The following is an 8,558-nucleotide window of genomic DNA, read 5'->3' on the forward strand; positions in this document are numbered from 1 at the left end:
TTTTATTTTTAAGTAAATACACCATTAAAGCAAAAACAAGATTCAGAACTTATATAAGTTACATGTTTGAAACCATTAACATTTCCTCCCCTGGTTTCTTGACTTTTTAAACCTGTTTTCAGTATGTGTATCTATATATCCAATAAGGTATTTCATTACATCTTTTGGTAGTTCTGTTGTAATGACAGAGAAATTGCTTCAGACGTGTTTAGTTCACATCACTCCGTGCGCTAGAGTAGCTCAAGAAGTTCTGGCCTAACATGATAGAAATAATAGGAGAGAGAATATTAAAGACAAATTGGCACATAAAATCCACCTGGAAAAAAACAATATTGTTTTAGCTATTACCCAACCATTTCTCTGATTGAATCAGAATTGGACAAAGCACTTTTTCTCCCCATAATTCATTATCATTACCTTGTCCCTAAAGTCTTTATGGCTTTATTTAGTGCTCAACCAGACATCCTATCAAAAAACTAAGCAAAGTGGGAATAGGGAGAGGAGGGAGGACCGCTGCAGGTCTAGCCCCTCAGATCGCACCAGAGTATCAGTATCCATTATCTGGCATCTGCCCCAGATTTTTCCCTCCTCACCGAAGCTCAGGCAGAGTTCTATTGTTTTAGCTGACTGTGCTTGACAGCAGAGATGACTGATTAACGTGACAGACAGTGTTTCAATAGAGAGAGTCGCCTGTTTTAGCTCAGGTCTGTCTACTCCAGTAAATCTTTGCTTTTATCAGCCTGGTGCAACTGGCTCATTTAGACCGGATCAGTGGCAGTCCATCTCTTTACAGCCCCTTGTCAGTGACAGCCTTCAGGTGCCTAAGCACGCCAGGTTTGATCTGAGTCAAACTCCAGTGTGAAAAAGGGATTAACCTGTAAGATTGCGGCTGGGCCTCTCTTGTAAGCGCCTTTCCGACACTGACAAGAGGAGCTGTAAACTCTATTATGCCAGGTAAACTTCAGTTTTGTTTCTTTGCATCCCACACTTCCTTTGCATTCGTTTTAACCAACCGACGTGAGTTGTTCTAACAAGAAGGTTTTCGTAAACATTGTGCTGTGCGGACTAGACTGTTTATTCTTTAAGAGGGGGAGGCTGGGGAGGGGGGAATCTGTGTATATCTCTGCAAAACATGAGGTATTTATGATTTTGTTGCAAAACCGGGCATTAAATAAATGCTCAGCTAGAACTGTTATTTTCTTTAGGCTTCATACTTTGCAAGAAATGTAAAATGAGGTGAATAATTGGTGTTTAAAGGGCAGAGCAAGTTGCATGGCACTAGTAAGGCGAAAAAAAGTAACTTTTGCATTCATAACTAGAATCGAAAAGTTGGAATGGACCTCAAGAGTCATCTAGTCCAACCCTTGAGAGGGCAGGAATCCTGCCCACAGTGGTCCCTGGGTGGACTCGAACCACCAACCTTCTGGTAAGCAGCCAGAGAGATGTACTGACCTGTCACCACAAAGAAGACTTAAATGTGTTTTGTTTGGTCTCTTGGGGGAAGATTTCCTTATTCAGAAATACTCATAAGACCATACTAAAACCACCTTATGGTAACCGTTGATCCATCCAGCTCAGTATTGTCTATGCCTCCTGGGAGAAGCTCTATGATGTTTCACAACATCCATCTTTCCCTGCCCTGCCAGGCATTTCAAGGGATTGATCCTGGGACCTTCTGCCTGCAAACCAAGTGGTACCCTGCTGAGCTGCAGCCGTTCCTCATCTATTTGGAAAAAGAGAAGGGTCTTTATTAGCTCTTTGAGGCAGTACATGAATAAAACTCCACTAATCTTCAGCTGATTAGGAGAGCTCCGAAGAAAAGAAAAAAGCAGCACACAGACTTCTGTTCCGTGTCCAATTGCACTCATACTTATGCATACTGGGATCAATGGAACTTGCAGTGAATACCTGGCTAAGGGATGGTAGCCAGTTGAGATTATTGCTGCAATCCCAACCCGCAACCCAGCCCTCTCCTGCTCCTGTGCACAGCATCCGGACAGCCATTTAGATGGCTGGATTTCCCCCTGTCACAATATACAGCTTCTTTTCAACATGCTGATGATTTTGGGTTTGCAGCTGGGGCAGAGCTTGAGAGGCCTGCTTTACTGGCTTTCTTGCTATTTAGGTGTTTTATAGATCTTTTTCACTGAGCCACCTAGAATATAGAATAGAGTAGGGAAGAAATTATAATAGGGACGCAGGTGGTGCTGTGGGTTAAACCACAGCGCCTAGGACTTGCCGATCAGAAGGTCGGTGGTTCGAATCCCCGCAAAGGGGTGAGCTTCTGTTGCTTTGTCCTTGCTCCTGCCAACCTAGCAGTTTGAAAGCATGTCAAAGTGCAAGTAGATAAATGGGTACCACTCTGGCGGGAGGGTAAACGGCGTTGCTGTGCACTGCTCTGGTTCGCCAGAAGCGGCTTAGTCATGCTGGCCACATGACCTGGAAGCTGTACTCCGGCTCCCTCGGCAAATAAAGCGAGATGAACGCAGCAACCCCAGAGTTGGCCACGACTGGACCTAATGGTCAGGGGTCCCTTTACCTTTACCTTTAGGGAAGAAATAAATGGTGTGATCCAGTGTTACCTGGTAGTTTGGTTCAGCTGGAACTCTGCACATGCCCCAAGACCAGGTGTGTGATGTGGCTTTGCTTTGAGCGATGAGCATTGCTTGTGGTGAAGAGAGAAAGAGCCGCTCCAAGAATGTGCCAAACAACAGGCATATCCGGTTGTCTTGATAAAACCAAGCACCTTACTTTCTTATTTATTTATTTAGATTTAATTCGTTTGGAAGTTTAAACTCAGCCCCTTTTAGCAAGGATGAAATAATCCCATTCAAATAAGATGCCCTTGTGGCTGAAGGGGTGTGGGATATGATCCATGAAAGGCAGTCAAGTACAACATTCCTTGAGATGCTAGAGAAGACATGCGAGGGAATGTCTTGGTACAGCCAGTCAAAACTTCCTGTTCCTCCTGGCTGGAGCATCCTTCCTTTTGCATGTGATAGAAAGTGGGCGTGACCTAACCTGTCCAGGTAACAAAAGGACGAGTCACGCAGCACCCTTCCCTCTTTATGACTTCCTTCTTCGTTTGACCAGATTTTTGGCTAGGACTGCTCTGCTAGCTCTCAGCTAGCAGAAGCACTGGGATCATTCCCCCATATGGGGTAGATCCACATGTACATATTTGTAACTAAGTCTACTTTCAACTGTGAACTCATGTAAGTAAACTTCTTTATTGACTTTGAATAAGATTGTGGTGTCTTTATTCTTTTAAGAGGGATTCAAGGGAACTTACCAGGAGCGTACAATTCAATCTGAGGCAGACTGAATTGTATAATAGTGAGAGGCTCACACGAGCCTGCAACCAGCTACCTGCTGTGCATGTAAAAGGGGAATGTAACTCTGCTAAGTAAAGGAACTTGCTAGCGCAAGTTAGGAAGGATATTAATGAATAATATATCCTCTCCTGCCACCCTGAACATTCCCACAAAGGGTAGGGTAAGGGCAGCAGGGCATTCTGAAGAATGTGCTCCCCAGCCCCCCATGCTATGCCTCTGAATCACAGCCGATGCAATTCCTTTTATGAGGCACAACTGCCTTCACTGAAGATCCCAAGAATAGTAGCTCAAATGCCCCCAAATTAGTGCTTTTGGGGGTCTCATGTATAACATACAAACTCATATACATGTACATAGGGACACAGGAGCAGTTCTAGTAACAAACGCTTAACAAGTTGTTAAGCAAGTTCAAATCCTATTGATTTCAATAGGAGCAAGTGCTTCACTCTCTACCACTGAAATCGATAGACAATGCCCCTCTCAAAAAAAAATGTAATAAAATAAACAAGTAGCTTAACTGCAGCTCCATTACTTGCCCTTCACACCGCTGCATCTTAGAATCAATATACACTAAACCTAAAACCGATTTGGCCAGAAGATAAATAGCAATGTGCACATTCACAGTGCAATCCTAATTTTCCTGGAGTTCAATGGGCTTACTTCCATGTAAATGAGTTTAGGATTACAACCTGAAAAACTCACCAGACAAAATAAGTTGCAAAGCAACAAACAGATTTGTTTAAGCTTTACTTTCCATACAATCTCATTTTCCGCTTCCAGGTTCTTCTGTTGCATGTAATGTGGTCCTTTCTGTACAATTTCCTTTCTTCCCCAATGGCTCTGTCCTTATTCTGTTGCTCTATTTTCCATGCTTCTATAGTCATTACACAAAGGTGTTCCTGTAAATATGATCCACTTTTCTGGAGAGTTGCGACAACTGGAAAGTGTTGCACACACCCAGTTTGGGGTGCTTCTCCACACCCTGGGCAGTCTCCCATACTCCCCTCCCATATTGTTCAGGTGAAGTCCGCCAAACATCTGGAGAGGATTTTCCAGAGGTGCAGGCAACAGCAAGGGAACAGAAGTAACAAGAAACATTTCTTTCAAGGACTTCCTTCTCTTCACATCCATGTGATCGTGTTTAAGGGTTGAAGTTTCTCATTACTGGGGATGAGAAGGTTAATTTGATTCAGTTTGCTTTTAAAAGTGGGACTTCCTAATTTTTATTTTCCAAACAATATGTGAACCGAAACACAGCCATCCTTTGAAATTCACATTTCTCTGAATTTTGCAATGCCATGTAATATGTACAAAAATCCACAAACTAGGGTAAAGCATGGATAAAAGCATGGATAAAATGCATATTTTAGTTAAAGTGCACAGTAGGCAAGGGGAAATTGCTTTGCAAAAGTGTGAATATTAGGGAAATATTGCATGCAAATGCCTTGTTGTACCTTGGATCTCAAACACCTTGGCTCCTGAAAAAATTGGCTCCCAAACAATTGAAACCTAGAACGGTTTTCAGAAGCCAAACATCTGGCACGGCTTCCGTGGCTTCCAATTGGCTTCAGGAGCTTCCTGCAATCAATCAGAAGCCATGCTTTGGTTTCCAAATGTTTTGGAAGTTGAACAGACTTCCGGAACAGATTCCGTTCAACTTCCAAGGTATGACTGTATTAGGAGAAACTGACAGTAAGATGCTGCTGAATTTTCACAAGGATTTATTTTTTAAAAAATAAATAAATCACAACACGTGGAAATGTGGACAGCTGAAGTTAGGAATAGAAAAATGAGAAATGGAGAGAAACCTAAATTGACAAATTTACCCATCCTTAGTCGTTACTACTCCATTTTCGCCAAGGTCAGATTAGTACACAAATTCAAGCTCCAACTGGAGCACCAAAATTCACCATCTTGCACAGGCGTGAGCATACATTTAAGAAATGAGGTTCTGTTTAGTCTGTAAGAGAAGCATCAATTATACTCAACACATAGCTGTATTTTATTCTGACTTTTCAGCTGAGAGGAGAAGAGAGAAATAAATTTGAAGAAATATATGAACTAATAAGGACAGCTTCCTATGATACAGCAAGAGAGGATGTGTAAGTGAGAACCACTTATTCTTGAATTTCTCGCATGGAGAGAAATGTGACCTGACTCCACTTCAGGAACGCACATGCAGAGGAATGTGTGATTGTTTCCCCTTTCAAAGATTGCGCAGGAATCACAATGAGTACAACTCACTTGTGCTGCCAACCTTGGGAACCATGCTTGCATTTCAACTGGAACACGCCTGCCAACAATGTCATCGCAGCATCTTTATACGGAATGTGCCTTCTTTTCCATCTCATTTCTGAATCTTCCGCTGTATGTATTATTTCCTCTCCCCCCCACACACACACTTTCCCCCCTTTCAGCTACCCTAGAGTTATTTGACAGGCCTTGATTAGTACCATATTAGTTCCTTTTCTGTGCAACAGACCAGTCTATAGAATTACAGTCTATGATAACAAGGGCTATTCTTCCACGCATGATAGAACATTTGAGATGGGTAGAGAGAAAAGACTGAAAGCGTGTTTAGGTTTGGTAAGCTGGGTTTCTATAGCCAACTAAATGAGTCTACAGTGATGCTCGGAGTTTCATAATTAGATAATGCTATTGTTCAAAATCAGACAATGCCCATTTACAGTTCAATAAACAATTTGTCATGCTTGCTCAGAGCAGACCCTGATGTCAATGCAAACAGTTAGTGCAGAGTTAGTGAAATAAATTGGCCTCCCAAGTGAATAAACTGAGCACAATGCAAGGACTTTTCATCAGTACCAACCAAGGAAGATGTTAATTTATAAAGGTTTTTTTTGTTTTGTTTTTTTAAGTGGTCTTTCATAAGTGCTGACATTTAGAGAAATGTCTCAACCATTTTCCGGCTGAAAAGAGAAAGTGAACAAGGAGATGGCTAGAGAGAAATGAATTCCCACAGCTGTGGAAATATGGCAAGACAGAGGATGTGACAGATACCAGAATGTCAAAAACCTCTGAAACAGAGATGGGTAGAGGTTTTTAAAAGCACAAGCATGGCTGCAATCCACTGGCTGTGCTTGCTTCTAGCAACAGACTGTTTGTACTGTAAAGCATCCTGTGATCTTTGGGTGAAGGGCGGTAAATAGATAAAATTTGAGAATGGCAATCCATACTCAAGTAGCATGTGGGATATCTATATTTGCGCGCGCGCACACACACACACACGTCTGAAATGTTCATCTCTAACATGTCTAAAGCTGAAATCCTTATACATACTTACCTGAAAGTAAGTCCTGCTGAACTCAGTACAATTCTGATGCAGAATTGTACTGCATCAGAAATCAGGACGGGGCTAGCATAAAACAGTTTTCTAAACAGTTCCCTCTATGCTGTGTGGTGTAGAAAGCAGGGACTAGAGAGAAATTCGATCCAGTCCACATTTAAAGGCGGAAAAGGACACATTCAGGGGCACACAGGGCTCTGTTCCCCAATACCTCGCCAACTCTATCCACTCCACAGCATCCATTGCCTGGGTGGCTGCCTCAGTCTGCCTAATAGTAGGGCTGGACCTGTATAAGTACGTGTGTTGTAAGTCTGTAAAGGTAAAGGGACCCCTGACCATTAGGTCCAGGCGTGGCCAACTCTGGGGTTGTGGTGCTCATCTCGCTTTATTGGCCGAGGGAGCCGGAGTACAGCTTCCGGGTCATGTGGCCAGTTTCTGGTGAAACAGAGCAGCACATGGAAACACCATTTACCTTCCTACTTGAGCAGTACCTATTTATCTACTTGCACTTTTACGTACTTTCGAACTGCTAGGTTGACAGGAGCAGGGACAGAACAACGGGAGCTCACCCTATCGCGGGGATTCGAACCACCGATCTTCTGATCAGCAAGTGCTAGGTTCTGTGGTTTAACCCACAGCACCACCAGCGCCCCGTTGTAAGTCTGTACCGGGCCTCAAAAATGATGTTTGGACTTAGACTGTCTAGAGATGGAAGGGTCAGGTGGAGGGGCCTGATGGCTTGGGATATACTGCGTCTCTTCTCTGACAGAATCTGGCCATTTACTATTTTTTCAGCCCTCTGATGTCGTTGGGTAACTTGAAACTCGAAATGGACAGGTGGTCAAAAAGAATTCCCTTTCCTCTACTGAAGCTTCCAAATAGGTGCAGTTGCTGTTGATTCTTGGCGAAGCACAAGTTCCACAGTTCCATTTTAATCATTAATGCTGTCCCACAGTACATGCCCAACAGATCTGCGATACCAGAAAATGCCTACACTTTAAGCATTTATTTGCTGTACCTAGCAAAGCTTAGAATAGTCAGGTTAGTTTCGCAAGTGTAAAGACAAGATAGATTCAAAAAATAAAACAAATAAAATAAGATCCATTTTCCACAGCTCCCTATAATAAAGAACTTCAAAATGCAATAATCCCTATCAACATTTTAGTGTCAATAGGAAGGACCATCAGTATTTGTAGCCTATATTGAAATGATGGAAGAATGATAGAGCATATTAACTTCCACTTTTCCCAAGACAAAGGCAACTCGCAATGTTGCTATTTCCATGGAAAATATTTGCCTAGCCTTTAGTCATCATTCCCCACTTTGGGCCATTAATTCATGTATGTCTAACAAAATCAGGGAGAGTTTGTGACAGCATTTGTAAATTATAAATGACCAAGGAAATCATTACAAGATGACGAGTCTGTCCTGCCGTTTCCTGCATTGTTCATAATACATTCCGCTGTGACATTTATAAAAATGAAAAACAAATAGAAATTAGATTTAAGTCCGAAATGATTAATCATATAAATACTATTGAACTATTTTTAAATTAACTGTTTAAAAATACATAATTTATTTGCTCTTAAAATGCCATTACTTTATTTTATGGCTATTCATAAATTAACTATTGAACCAAAATGACTTTTCACTTTCTGATTTCAATAATTTCCTCAACGACTCTGAAACATATGTACTCAGGATGTTCCCAGCTACTGTTATTAACTCAAATCTAGTCTCACCACTAGCCCTTCAGATATTCAGCATGGCTATAAAACTGGCATCTGAGAAGATCCATTCAAATCTGGCCCTCATGATATACTACTCTCCTATTAGTTAACATGTAGATAAGATGCAATGTAAATTGCAGCCCTTGCCACTTCCACCTTCACAACTTCCCTGTAAGTCAGATGACTACG

The 8,558-nt window shown here is 42.0% G+C and overlaps 1 long non-coding RNA gene across 1 annotated transcript; it reads right to left on the reverse strand.

The window, feature by feature from the left end:
- Nucleotides 1-206: 206 nt before the first annotated feature.
- Nucleotides 207-1,666, reverse strand: LOC308480704. Its single transcript, XR_013988245.1, has 3 exons — nucleotides 1,548-1,666; nucleotides 1,453-1,470; nucleotides 207-255 (listed from the first exon to the last, which is right to left on the reverse strand). It is a non-coding gene; the product is annotated as an uncharacterized lncRNA (long non-coding RNA).
- Between the last annotated feature and the right edge of the window lie 6,892 nt (nucleotides 1,667-8,558).

This window comes from Podarcis pityusensis (genome assembly GCF_964106645.2).
Source record: "Podarcis pityusensis genome assembly, chromosome: 6".
Taxonomy (NCBI): Eukaryota; Metazoa; Chordata; class Lepidosauria; order Squamata; family Lacertidae; genus Podarcis; species Podarcis pityusensis.